At 36.9% G+C, this 15375-nt stretch overlaps 1 pseudogene; it reads left to right on the top strand.

Annotated features, from left to right (window-relative positions):
• Positions 1 to 2037: 2037 nt before the first annotated feature.
• LOC143671906 (protein Abitram pseudogene) lies at positions 2038 to 2572 on the top strand (annotated as a pseudogene).
• The last annotated feature ends 12803 nt before the right edge of the window (positions 2573 to 15375 follow it).

Below are 15375 nucleotides of genomic sequence, written 5' to 3'. Positions count from 1 at the left end.
CTGTTACCAAGATGTGTTAGTCAGCATTCTCTAGAGAAACAGAACCACAGGACTGATATGTAAATATGAGATTTATCAAGGTGTCTCATACAACTATGGAAATGGAAGAGTTCAAAATCCATAGGGCAGGCTGTGAAGTTGGCAACTCCAATGAAGGGTCTGGATGAACTTCACAGGACAGGATCACTGGATGAAGAAGCAATGAAACAGTCTCTCTTCTTCTTTAAAAGGCTTCAGCTGATTGGGTTATCTCATTGTGGGAGGCATACTTTAGTGGATTGCAAATGTAATCAGCCACAGATGCAATCAACTGACTGATGATTTAATATAACAGCTTTTCTAGTTTACTAGCTGCTGGAATGTGATATACCTGAAATGGAATGGGTTTTTAAAAATAGGAATTTAATACATTGTTAGTTTACAGTTCTAAGGCCATGAAACTGCCCCAATTAAAGCAAGTCTATAAAAAATGTCCAAATTGAGGCACCAGTAAGAGGTTACTGTCACTTAAGAAAGGCCGATGGAGTTCAGGGTTTTTTTTTTATCTCAACTGGAAAAGCTTAAGGTGAACATAGCAATGTCTGCTAGCTTTCTTTCCAGGCTTCTTGTTTCATGAAGCTCCCTCAGAGACTGATTCCTTCTTCATCTCCAAAGGTCTATGGCAACATGGGCTTTCTGCTTCATGGCTCTCATCATTCTCAAGCTGTCTTCAAAATGCTTCCTCTTCGAAAGGCTCCCAGTAAATTAATCAAGGGCCACCTGGAATGGGTGGAGTCACATCTCGATCTAATCAAGTTAATTCCAACAGTTGGGTGTGTCACATCTCCGTGGAGATAGTTTAATCAAGTTTCCAATTTATAATCCCTGAATAGGGGTTAAAAGAAATGGTTGCTCCCTCAAGATTGGACCAGGATTAAAACATGGATTTTCTAAGGTACATAAATCCTTTCATACTGGCACACTAACCTTCCTGTTTATCCACCAGCCATGAGATATCCTTGCAGCAATAGTCAGGCCTAATGCTTGCCTGACCAGATAACTGGACATAATCACTTAGCCAGGTTGACACCAGAACCTAAGTAGCACAAGGTGCAATGTTTTGTATGTATCTGCTAGGTTCCTTTATCATATTATTCAAGTTCTCTATTTCCTTACTGCTCTTCTGTCTATATGTTCTACTGTTGATGAGAACAGTGTATTGAATTGTCCAACTATTATTGTAGAGGTGTCTATTTCCCCCTTCAATTTAGCTAACATTGTTTTATGTATTTGGCATTTTAAACAATTTTGCAATTGTTATTTCTTCTTGGTGGATTTCTCCCTTTATTAATATTTACTGCCCTGTTTCTGTTTCTCAAAACAGCTTTTGACTTACAGTCTTTTATGTCTGGTATTAGTATAGCTACCCCAGATCTTTTTTTACTATTTGCATAGAGTATCTTTTTCCATCCTTTCAGATTCAACCTGTTTGTGTTCTTGGGTCTAAGGTGTTCTCTTGTTAAGAACACATAGTTGGATCATGCTTTTATCCATTTTGACAATCTGTGTCTTTTTATTGAAGAGTTTAATCCATTTACATTCAATGTTATTGCTGTAAGTGTTCACTTACTTCATCCATTTTGTCCTTTGATTTTTATATATCACATCTTTTTGTTTTTCTTTTCCTATATTGCAACTTCCTTTTCTATATAGTTGATCTTTTGTGCTGTTTCTTACTGATCCCTTTCTCATTCCTTTTCCTGTATATATATATTTTAATTTCTTTGTGATTACCATGAGGTTTCTATTACCCATAATTTGCAAGCTTCCAGAATGTTATACACCAGAGACAGAATGGCTTTTTAAAAAAGGAATTTATTAAGTTGCAAGTTTACAGTTCTAATACCATGAAAATAACCAAATTAAAACAAGTCTATAAAAATGTCCAAATTAAGGCACAAACAAGGGGTTACCTTCATTCAAGAAAGGCTGATGGCAAGTGCTTGAATTACTGGGGGTGGGGGTAGCTGTGCTGGAGATCACCATTGCAACTGAGCCATGCCTGCTGAGCCAGCTGTGTCATTGTCCATGGATCATTACTTCACTTTTTGGTACAAAGCTGATGTCAAAGGTAAACCCTGTAAGGACCATTGCATACCGCAGCATTCTAACCAAAAAAAAAAAAAATGTGTCATCATAGGCAGGTTCTCATCCAGTTCTTCAAAGTTGAAAAACTATTAAGAGCATTTCTTATCAGATCAGTAGCAACTGTAGCAGACTTCAGAACTAGGTCTCTGGGAAATTTAAGCAGGGGGCACAGTTTCTCACAGTATTTGCACCTCTGTGTAAGATTTATTACTCAAATGGAGAAGAATACACCATATCTAGCTGTGTTAGAGGATGGTTGATGGGAGGGAATCAAAATATTCTCCATAAGCCATTTACCCTTCAAAAAAAGTCATCAACTGGAGGCTACATTGCAGTTGTGTTACCCTAATTTGAAGAAAGTAAAAGCATCACAGAAGGGTTATTGATTCAAAAGCATTATAAAGAAGTCATGAAATGCATTAAAGCAATGACAGCTGTGTCATGAGGATTGAGATGGAATAAGAACTGACATAGGAGTATTATACGTACCTGGCCTAAACAATCAGTGCACTAAAGAAGAACAGCTTGCATAAGTCACATCCAGCCATCCACAGGAGAGAGAGCCTTCACTTAGTCTAGTTTGCTCATTTTGTCTTTGGTAACAAGCCTGGGTTCCCCTTTTGCCTTATACCTCCCAGATCTGCCCTGCCCATTTCCCATGTACTGTTCCTCTTTTGCTTCTCTCTTTCTAACAACAGACAAACAAAAAATGTTTTTCTGATTTTTTAAAGCATTTTAAGCAAAATTTGGAAAACAGAAAAGTTTTAAGTAGTGAAGTAAAAGTAATTTACCCATCATTGTATAAGCCAGAAGGAAAGACATACTTTGGCAAATTTCTATTTGAATGTTATGGCATGATTATTGTTTTTGCCTCACTTTTCCCACTATTTTGAAGTTAAAAACAAACTAAATAAAACCTACCAGTCTTCTTTACCCAGGATGTTTTGGTGTGGCACTACCAAAAAGTCCAGTCCCACCCCACCAAGGTCAGTGCCTTATGCCTATTCAGATCTTCTCTCATTTGACTGTAGGAGGGACAGCAGAGTAGAGGACTGTCCTCCCCAGACTGCTGCTCTTCCCTTCCCTCTAAAACAAAGTATAACTCTAATGTCATGTCTTCTTAAATGAAAGACACATGAAAAGGCTTCCACAGATATAAAGAACTTTCCTGACAAAGGGAAATACTATAATGTAATGGTAGGCTGATAATCAGAATATGAATGTTGTGGTCATTCAGTGTCTAGTTAATCTAGTTACTGAGTAACAAGCAAAGAAGTTATTAAGAATATGTACTTTAAAAACACAGATACCTCTGAACTGAACAATGGTTTTACATTATTTAAACTAAAAAAATTGTCAATTTATGGTTTGAGAATGGATACTCATTTTCAATGAATTTCAAATAAAAGAACCTTAAGTGTAATTTTTCCTTAAGGACTATAATACATGTATACATTTAAATATCTGGTTATAAATATAACATAATTATTTAATATAGAAGAAATTACTTGACATGTAAATTCAACTTTTTATGCTGTTTATAAAGTTTTAAGTTATCACACCACAATTCGGTGTGCCATATCTCCATGGGGAGAATCTAATCAAGTTCCAGCCTACAGTGCTGAAAAGGGATTAAAAAAATTGGCTGCCTCCACAAAATGGATCAGGATTAAAACTTGGCTTTCCTTGGTCACATAATTCTTTCAAACTGGCACACCATCTTATATCTAGAATCTATGAATTTGAAAAGAGATCAACTGAGCTTCAACAGCTTAACATTCTCTGTTTCTGTATTGCTCAATTTCTCCTCTCACATGTTTTTGTCTTATTTTATCACTTTATATTTTGCACCTCTATTATCAGGAAATATGCCTTATTCTTGTTTGATTGTGTCCTGATTCTTATATGAATTAAAATGTAGATTTTTTTAGTGAGGATACTATTGGGTTTTGCATTTACCCTTTTGATTACTCTTACTGATAATCTTAATTTCTTCACACTACTCCAAGCCACTCTCTCCTACTTTTCCTTTCATTCTGAAGAGCTCCCTTTAGTAATTCTTGTGGGACAGATCTTTTGTTGATGAGCTCTCATACTTTGTGTTTATCTGTGAATACTTAAAATTCTCCATCATTTTTTTCCTTGAAAACCCTAACTTTTATTCTTGAAAGACAACTGTACAAACTGGCAAAAGCAAAGGTCATAAAATTTCAAGATGGTATTTAAATGCTTCCAGCCTATAGTCAGCATATTCATGTTCACTTGAGCTCTATTTAGATATATCTTTCAGCTTTTACCAGGTAAATCATCCATCCATACTTTGCCAACTTTGATAGTGAGGTACTGATAAAATGGATCAAGTTTTTAAAAACTTACTTTAAATGAACAAAGTATGCTTGAATTCTGGGTGTGAGAATTTTTAAGTAGTTTATCACATTCACTGATTAAACTGAAGATAAATGAAGACTTCAGTTTTGATCGTTTCTGACTTTTCTGTGAGGACAAATATGCTATTCAAAGCTCATGCCTGTAGCCACACTGTTCTTTTTTAATACATCATCACATTTTATGGTTTGAAATGCAGCCAACCAGTGGCCAAAACAGCCAAATTATCCAAAACTCACTGGTTCACTTGTTGGAGCCATAAAGATCTTACTGTCTTCACAACATAAGCCATTTCTTTGTGCTGACCTCAAAATTTGGAGATCAGAGAAAGAACTTTCATGAACAGCAACCAAGACACTCAAGCAGCTTTCCTTGTGATTATGCCTAATTTTTTTTTAAGTTAATGGACCTGAACTGGACCTGGCACTCCTGCATGGCAGTTGAGAATTCTACCACTGAGGTGCATGCACCTCACTCACCCTCATTTTGAAAGAATTTTTAGCTAGCAGTTTTTCTCTTTCAGTACCTGAATATATCATACCATACCACTGATTTCTCACCTCCATGGATTCTGATGATAAATTGACAGTTAATCATATTGAGGATCATTGTATGTTAATTTGCTTTTCTCTTGCTGTTTTCAGAATTGTCTCTTACCTTTGGGATTTGGCATTCTGATTAGTATGTGTGTATGGATAGATCTATCAGGATTTATTCTGTTTGGAGTATGCTGCATTTCTTGGAAATGTATATTTATGTCTTTCATAAGATATGTGAAATTTTTATCCATTATGTCCTCAAATACTATTTCTGCCCCTTTTTCTTTCTCTTATCATACCAGGAAAACTGTGATGCATATGTTTGTGCATTACTTGCTGTCACTCAATTCCCTGAGACACTGCTCAATTTTTTCTAATCTTTCATTGATTTGTTTTGCTGACTGTATGATTTCAATTACCTTGCGTTCTAGTTCACAGATTCTTTCTTCTGCAATTCAAATCTCATTGTATGCCTCCCACAAATTTTAATGCAATTTTGTTGAGATATAATCACATAGCATATAATCATTCAAAATATACAATCAATGGCTCACAGTATCATCATATCATTGTGCATTCATCACCACAATCAATTTTAAAAATTGTCATTACTCAAAAAAATTAAAAAGCCCTTATTCCCCCTATTATTTATTTATTTATTTTGGCCTTTATTTTCTTACTCATCTGCCAATAGAGTGGAAAAATATTTCATTCACATGGTCATACCATAAAAGCTATATAGTTTTACAATCACCATCATGAGTCAAGGCTACTGGATTACAGTTCAACAATTTCAGGTATTTCATTCTAGCAATTCTAATACACCAGAAACTAAAAATATGATATCCATATAATGTATAAGAATAACCTCCAGAATGACCACTCAACCCTATTTGAAATCTTTCAGCCACTGAAACTTTAGTTGTTATTATTATTTTTTTGCATGAGCAGTCACAAAGAATTGAACCCAGGTCTCCGGCATGGCAGATGAGAACTCTGCCTGCTGAGCCAGGGTGGCCAGCCCTGAAATTTTATTTTGTTTCATTTCTTTCTCCATTTTTGGTCAGGAAGTCATTCTCAACCATATGCTGCCTGGGCAAGGCTTATCCCTAGTAATCATGTCCCACATTTCCAGGGAGATTTACACTCCTGGGAGATATGACCCATGTGGGGAAGGGTAGTGAGTTCATTTGCAGAGTTGACTTAGAGAGAGAGACCACATCTGAGCAAAAAAAAAAATTTCTCTGGGTTTACATATGTACAAAACTATAAGTAGGCTTCTCTTCTCCTTTGGAGGAATAAGTTTCATAAGGGCAAACCCTGGGGGATTTAATTTAATTGCTAATTAAATTGAGAGTACTAATACTTGTGAGAATATTAGGAATTTCCCAAGTGGGGAAGTTTAAGTTACACATCTTTCCCCAGTCACTCAAGGGGACCTTGCAAATATTTTTATTATTTTTTGCCCAAATTACTCAGACATGTGTCAGGGTATTACATTAATCTCTGCAAAATAACAAATCTTGCCCCCTATTCTAGGTTTATGTAATTAAGTTGTTTAAATAAACAGACCAGACAGGTTAAATTAGATAGTGTGCCCAAGAAAATTTAAATTTTCTACCAAATAAACATCTCTTCTTTTGGTCCCAAACAGCGTTTGAAGTTTTAAAATACAGTCAATATCATACTTTACCCTGCAATCTGATTTACCTTAGTCCTAATCAGATCAGTTTCATTCATTCTTCTAATTGAAGTCCGATCTCTTTTTCACCTTCTACAACAGTTACTGTATTGGGTAATGCTGACTTTCAGAGTTGCAGGACTCTAACTCTGATTCTCACTTGTCACATAGAAACCTAAACTTTCAGGAACTACCAGGTTACACACAAAGAATTCAGCATCTCACAATATAGAAATAACAGTTATAACTCAGGAGTAGATGTGACTGCTATAAGAGCTTACAATCTTAGAACTTTTACAATTAGGCTTATTGAACATTCTGTATTTAATTATCAATGGCCCACTCTCTGCCCACATTCTATAACCTGACAACTTATGCTCTCAAATTCAATTCTCAGAACACGAGTGTAACTTTTCAGAATACTACGACCTCCAGATGGGTCCCTGAACCAGATAAGTCCTGAAACCTAGAGGCATCGTACTCTCCAGAACATCAGATAATTCCATCTCCATACTCCCTATAGTGACAGAATGAATGAAAAGTTAGAATGGCCATAGCCCAAGCATCCCTAAAGAGAGGTATAGAAAGATCAAAGTGATGGTGGAGTTATACAGAGAAAATAGGATTTTGGCAATGAATATGATTGCTGAATCATTAAATTGATATCTCTTAGTTTCCAGTATCTTAGAGCAACTAGAAGTAAAAACCTAAAATTGTGGAACTGTAACCCATGTCAAACTCTGAAATATGTCCTACAACTAATTGTGGTGCTTTGCTTTGAAATTTATTGCCTTTTTGTATATATTTCTTCTCACAAAGAAGAAATTTAAAAAGTTGATTGTGGTGATAAAAACTATTTAAGCCTTCTAGCCTCATATATTCTGGAGCAGCTAGAAGGAAAAATCTGAGAGGATCATATGGCAGCCAATGACAAACTCTAGGATCTATCCTGTAGCTACTTGTTGAAGAGTGTTTTGAAAACTATTGCTTTTTTATTTCTTTGCTTTGTATATATGTTATACTATACAATAAAAATGTAAAATTAAAAAAATCAATTCTCAGTGTTTGCACGTTATAATTCACCCATATTAGCAAGGCTTTGCAATATTTGTCTTTTTGTTTCTGGCTTATTTCCCTTAAAATAATGTACTCAAGGATTATACACCCAGTTGTCTGCCTCACTATTTCATCCTTCTCACAGCCACTCAATATTCCATTATATGTATACATCTCAATTCACCCTTCAATTCATCAACCAATGTACAATTAGGCCACCATCATCCTTTCTGAATCATGAATACTGCCACCAAACACACCAGTGTGCTAATGTCCATTCATATCCTTGCTTTCAGTTTTTCCAAATATACACTTTATAACAGGGTTGCAGGATCATATGGCAAACTTTTATTTAGACCCTTGTGGAACCAACACATTGCCCTCTTGAAGGGCTACACAATTATACTTCCTTACCATCATTAAATAGGTTTATTTCTATCCACACTTTCTCTAGAACTGGTATCTTTCTGTTTATTTTTTAAACAGTTTTATTCACAAACCATACAATCCATGCTAAGTAAATAATCAATGGCTCCCAGTGTAATCACATAATTATGCATTCAGAAACACAATATATGTAAGAACATTTCCCTTTCTTCAACAAAGAAAGAGGAAAAGGAAAAAAATGAAGAATTAAAAAATAAAAAGGAGAAATGACATTATCAACAACAAGAATTCCATTCCTCTCCATTTTATCTTCCTCTTGTTGACAACAATCTTCAATATATTGCCATTGTTACAATTAATTGTAGTATACAACTTCCATAATATTACTGTTAACTATAGACCCTTGTTTGTATTGATTATTGATTGTGTTTTTTCCATATACCATCCCATTTTCTCTGCCTTGCAATATTTAACTTGTTTTGTCCTTGGGTCTAAAGTGAGTCTCTTGTAGACAGCATACAGATGGGTGGTGTTTTATAATCCATTCTGCCAGTCTATGTCTTTTTATTAGGGAGTTTAATCCATTAACATTTAATGTTATTACTTTAAAAGCAGTACTTTCTTCTACCATTTTGTTTTTGGATTTTATATATCATATATTTCTCTCTCTCTCTCTCTCTCTCTTTACCTTTAATGATAATCTTCAAACTCTTCTTCAAACTCTTCTCCAAATCTGTCTTTTCCTATCTGCCTGTAGTGCACCCTTTAGTATTTTTTGTAGAGTAGGTATCTTGTTCACAAACTCTCTCAGTGTCTTGACTGAAAATATTTGAAGTTTTCACTCATTTTTGAAGAAAGGTTTTGTTGCATAGAGAATACTTGTTTGACAGTATTTCTCTTTCAGAATCTTAAAATATATCATTCCAGTGTCTTCTCGTCTCCATGGTTTCAGCTGAGATATCTGCACATAGTCTTATCCAACTTCCCTTTTATGTGATGGATCACTTTTCTCTTGCTGCTTTTGAAGTTCTCTCTTTGTCTTTGATATTTGATGACCTGATTAGTAGGTGTTTTGCAGTAGGTCTATTCTGATCTATTTGGGGGGAGGGGGTATGCTGCACTTCTTGGATCTGGAATTTCATGTCTTTCATGACATCTGGGAAATTTTCAGGGATTATTTCCTACATTACTCTTTCTGCCCCTTTTCCATTATCTTCTCCTCCTGGGAAACCCATAACATGTATATTCATGAGCTTCATATTGTCATCAATTACCTGAGACCCTGCTCATTTATTTCCACTTTTTCCTTATCTACTCTTTTTCAGTCCTGTCTTCTAGTTCATGATTCCTTTCTTCTGCTTCTTCAAATCTGCTGTTGTATGTTTACATTGTGTTTTTCATTTCTTCTATTGTGCTTTTCATTCTCATAAGTTCTGTGATTCGTTTTTTCAAGCTTTTGAGTTCATTCATTGTTTTCTTTATGTCCTTCATCTCTGTTGCCATATCTTCCTTCAACTCATTGATCCAATTTAGAAATTTTGTTTGACATCTTTAATTATTTGTTTCAACTCCTGTATCTCAATTGAAATGCTAATTTGTTCCTTTGACTGTGTCATATGTTCATGCTTCCAAGTATGGCTCATGATATTTTGCTGGTGCTTAGGCATCTGATTTCCTTGACTAGTTTATTCTAGAGGTTGCTTTCTATCTTTTCCCTAAGATTTTCTTGTTGGTTTGCATTGTTCTCTACCTCTTCTTTGGCATTCAGTTCAACTTATTCTAGACCTCTACAGTAGCTTCTGTTTAACTCGTCAGAACTTTTCTGCTCTTGTTTCTCTGTTTTTTGCCCTGCCTATATGGAACTTGTTTCTGAGTAGGGTCTCCTTAGATATGATTGACCCCAATCAGATTTTCCCACACAAGGCAGCTCTAGGTCTCATGAAGAGGGTATAATCAGTATCAAGTTTACTGAGGATGAGACCCAGTAGTTTGTCAGTCTTTCCTGTGAAGCCTCTTGACTCTTGGTTTTCCTACCTTCCCAGCAAGTGGCACTTAACAGTCTGCACTTCCTCACTGGTTAAAATGTTTTTGGTGCCTTTAATTCTCAGCAGACCCTGCCCTTGCCAAGGGTGTGGTTGAAACAGAGGCTGATGTAGAAGGTGGGCTTTAGCTTTTATGTTTTCCAGCCCCTGTTGTCTGAATTCTGATTGGCAGCTGCCACTTGTGCTGGGCCTTGCCCACTTTTTCTTGTAGAAGATATACTCCTTAGGAAATTATCGCCTTAACTTGACTAGTTACTTTATCTCTCAGACATAGTTTAACACTGCCCTTGCCTATGTCAGAGCTGACAATTGACAATGCATGAGGCTTTCTTTAGTGGCTGCTAATTTTTTTTTGAAAGTACTCTTCAGAGTTGCTCCTCAGCTTTCCATATTTGCCAATCAAGAACTGGAGTTTGTACTCAGCTCTATGTGCCCCTTTTCTTGGGGTTCAGACCTTTTCCAGTATTCTGAGTTTAGCTGACTCCACGAGCCTCTTTTTTGTTTACATCAGCTCTGCCTCCTCTCTGCTGAGAGAGACCTCAGGGACACTTTCTTGCTTGGTTCAGGTTCACCTGTGCTCAGAGCTTGTATTAAAGAGGCTGACTTTGTTAATTAACTCCACAGTTGGCGTTTGCTTGAGCTCTCCTGGCCTTGCTCATAGTAGGGAATGCTTCTTTTTCCCATGGGGAAGTATCTCCAAATCAGCCTGCTGTGCCAGTAGAGGAGTGGTGGCAGCCTCCAGCTCGGGAGACTTACAGTTCTGCATTGTGATCCCATGCCCTCCACCCATTCCAGACTGGTGTACAATGTTTGTCCAGTAACAGAAGTCCTCAAACAGTTGTTCCAGACAATTCTTTGCTATTTACTAGCTACTCTAGAGGACAAACTAAATTCCACACCTCCATATGCTGCTATGTTGTTCTGCCTACACACTTTGAGTGTATTTTAAATCCTTACTATTGTCTTTCATCATTTATAATTTCTATTATGTTTCTTTTTATTTTTTCAAATTTTTCTTTATGTTAACACTTCTTAATATCCTTTTTCTTTTTTTGTACATTTTCCTTCACCTCCTTGAATTGATTTCAGAGATCTTCTGGAATATCTTTAGTTGTTCCAACTTCTGTCACTTCTGCAGTTCTATTTTGTTTGCTTGACTGAGCCATATATTCCTATTCCTTCATATGGCTTGTAGTTTTGGGGTGATATCTAGGCATCTGATTATCATTGATAAGTTATTTCTGAAAGTCCATTTCTCCCTCTTGTCTAGGGTTTTTTGTTTATTGGTTTTGTGTTAAGGCCTTTCTTTTTGCTTGTTCTAACTTACTCTAGACCTTTAAAATAGCCCATGCTTAAATGTTCAGGTTTTCTCATCTCTTCCTCATCTGATTCTTGTCCTGGATATGCATTACAATTTTAAAGATTTCACTTTTTGTGCAATTGTTTCACCTCCAGGGCAGAGCTTCCTTTCCTTTATTCCTTCTCCTGGAATACTGATCTGCTTTGTTTATTCTTGTGCAGACTTTTCTCCCCAGCTCCCATGATTTATTTAAATTCTCTCTCTCAATCACTGCTCTGTTTTCCTTTCAATTTTCAGTTATGAGACCCTATGTAGTTACAGCAATTCAGTTTAAAACCCCCTTGTCTTTTTTTTTTAATTTTTTTATTAATCAAAAAAAGAAAAGAAATTAACACAACATTTAGAAATCATTCCATTCTACAAATGCACTCAGTAATTCTTAGTATCATCACATAGATGTATGATCATTTCTTAGTACATTTGCATCGATTTAGGAAAAGAACTAGCAAAACAGCAGAAAAAGATATAGAATGTTAATATAGAGAAGAGAATTAAAATAATAATACTAATAATATATATATATAAAAAAGAAAAAGAAAAAAACAAAAACAAAAGATACAAACACACAAGCAAACAAACAAAAAACCATATTTCAGGTGCAGCTTCATTCAGTGTTCCAACCTAGTTACATTACACTTAGGTATTATTGTGCTGTCCATTTTTGAGTTTTTGTATCTAGTCCTGTTGCACAGTCTGTATCCCTTCAGCTCCAATTACCCATTATCTTACCCTGTTTCTAACTCCTGCTGGTCTCTGTTACCAATGATATATTCCAAGCTGATTCTCGAATGTCAGTTCACATCAGTGGGACATTACAGTATTTGTCCTTTAGTTTTGGGCTAGACTCACTCAGCATAATGTTCTCTAGGTCCATCCATGTTATTACATGCTTCATAAGTTTAGTCTGTCTTAAAGCTGCATAATATTCCATCGTAGGTATACGCCACAGTTTGTTTAGCCACTCATCTGTTGATGAACATTTTGGCTGTTTCCATCTCTTTGCAATTGTAGATAATGCTGCTATAAACACTGGTGTGCAAATGTCCGTCTGTGTCTTTGCCCTTAAGTCCCTTGAGTAGATACCTAGCAGTGGTATTGCTGGGTCGTAATCCATTCTGCCATTCTATGTCTTTTGATTGGGAAATTCAGTCCATTAACTTTTAGTATTATTACTGTTTGGATAATATTTTCCTCTACCATTTTGGCTTTTGTATTATATATATCATATCTGATTTTCCTTCTTTCTACACTTTACTCCATACCTCTCTCTTCTGTCTTTTCGTATCTGACTCTAGTGCTCCCTTTAGTATTTCTTGCAGAGCTGGTCTCTTGGTCACAAATTCTCTCAGTGACTTTTTGTCTATAAATGTTTTAATTTCTCTTTCATTTTTGAAGGACAATTTTGCTGGATATAGGAGTCTTGGTTGGCAGTTTTTCTCTTTTAGTAATTTAAATATATCATCCCACTGTCTTCTAGCTTCCATGGTTTCTGCTGAGAAATCTACACATAGTCTTATTGGGTTTCCCTTGTATGTGACAGATTGTTTTTCTCTTGCTGCTTTCAAGATCCTCTCTTTCTCTTTGACCTCTGACATTCTAACTAGTAAGTGTCTTGGAGAACGCCTATTTGGGTCTATTCTCTTTGGGGTGCGCTGCACTTCCTGGATCTGCAAATTTAGGTCTTTCATAAGAGTTGGGAAATTTTCAGTGATAATTTCTTCCATTAGTTTTTCTCCTCCTTTTCCCTTCTCTTCTCCTTCTGGGACACCCACAACACGTATATTTGTGCGCTTCATATTGTCATTCAGTTCCCTGATCCCCTGCTCAAGTTTTTTCATTCTTTTCCCTATAGTTTCTGTTTCTTTTTGGAATTCAGATGTTCCATCCTCCAGTTCACTAATTGTAGCTTCTGTCTCTTTAGATCTACCATTGTAGGTATCCATTGTTTTTTCCATTTTTTTCTTTGTCCTTCACTCCCACAAGTTCTGTGATTTGTTTTTTCAGATTTTCTATTTCTTCTTTTGTTCAGCCCATGTCTTCATCATGTCCTCCCTCAATTTATTGATTTGGTTTTTGAAGAGTTTTTCCATTTCTGTTCGTATATTCAGCATTAGTTGTCTCAGCTCCTGTATCTCATTTGAACTATTGGTTTGTTCCTTTGACTGGGCCATATCTTCAATTTTCCGAGCGTCATCCATTATTTTCTGCTGGTGTCTGGGCATTTGATCAGATTTTCCTGGGTGTGGGACCCAGCTGGTTGAAAGCTTTTTCTGTGAAATCTCTGGGCTGTTTTTCTTTTCCTGCCCAGTAGGTGGCGCTCGTGGCGCTCGTCTGTCTGCACGGCAGTCGGCCCGGGAAACCGCGCGTGGAGGCGGGGGTCGCTGGCCGCCTCGGCTTGGGAGAGTGCCGGTCCTAATTGCCCAGCTGGCCCGAAACGCCAAGCGTGACGGGAGGGCCCTGCTATCCAATGTTCCCAGTCAGACCGGGGAGCCACGTGCGTGGAGGGGACCCCAGTCACCAGCCGCCCCGGCCGGGAAAACGCGCGTCCCTCGGGTATCTCACCGCAGCAGATTCTCCCTGCCCGTTCAGCTGTTCCAGAATGGGGTACGCTGTCTTTTTGGTCTCTGTCGTGACTCCGGGAGCTGTTTCGTATTGTTTCTGTTTCTTTAGTTGCTTTTCTGGAGGAGGAACTAAGACCCGTGCATCTTACTAAGCCGCCATCTTCTCCGGAAGTCTAAAACCCCCTTGTCTTTTTTTTGTGAGGATTTTCTGCCTCTAGTTTCTTTGTCATTATGGTGTTCCATCCCAGGTTGCTAAATAAGGTCAATCCAGAGAGGTAGGTCACTTCAAAAAAGTCTGTTTTACCTTTAGGTGGCCCAGCCAACTGAAACTGAAGCTATCATTTCTACCCTTGTCTCTCTCACTCTCACACAAAAGCCCATTTCTATGCAGCACTCCTCAGTGGTTTTTTTCCACTCTGGGTTTCCGCAGACTTCAATCCCTCTACTTGGATAGGCATGCAATTCTATATTTCTGCTGTAAATCCTTCTATAGTTATTGTCTTTGGTGGGAAGGACATGGACCATGCTACCTCTGTGAAATCCCAAGCTGTGTGGCACTGCATGATGCAGAGGGGAATGGGAAATGACCAGTGCTCTAGGATGGGATTTTCTTACTTGACAATACCAGCCTCTTGATTCCCAGCCTTGATAGTCTTCTACTTTGCCACATTTCTAGGGGTCACCATATGCAAACAAGTCTATTGTGATGAATATTTAGTTTCATATTTTCATGGAAATTTTTTTCCTTAAAATTATCTAAGGAGATAATATGACATATTTTAACTGTATAAAGTTTGATAGTTGATAAAATTACCTTCATGTCACTGAGCCTTGATAGCCAACTGAAACTGCTACAGGAAAAATAAAGCTAAATACCAGCCATTTCTTACACAATATCTGTGTTGATCTCCTGTCTGAAGATGTAGGGGTTGATGAGTCATGAGACCCTCTAGAAAATACAGGCATACTTTTTTCCCAGTGATAATTCATAGTGCAACATAAAAGAAAGAACTTTTAGGAGATCAAAATCCATACCTAGAAATGATTTCTGGTATTACATTACTGACAAACAAGATATCACTACATAAATTAAGAAGTTACTTAAGACCAGACCCTTCCAGAAGATGGCATTGTAAAACAGGCTTGGATTCAAAAGAAATTGAAAATTGAGAAAGAAAAACAAATTGTAACTTTAAGTGGAATACAAGGAGTTTTAAGAAATGATCATGCAACTGAA

Source organism: Tamandua tetradactyla, chromosome X, assembly GCF_023851605.1.
Source record: "Tamandua tetradactyla isolate mTamTet1 chromosome X, mTamTet1.pri, whole genome shotgun sequence".
NCBI classification, from domain to species: domain Eukaryota; kingdom Metazoa; phylum Chordata; class Mammalia; order Pilosa; family Myrmecophagidae; genus Tamandua; species Tamandua tetradactyla.
This window is presented reverse-complemented; position numbering and strand designations above follow the sequence as displayed.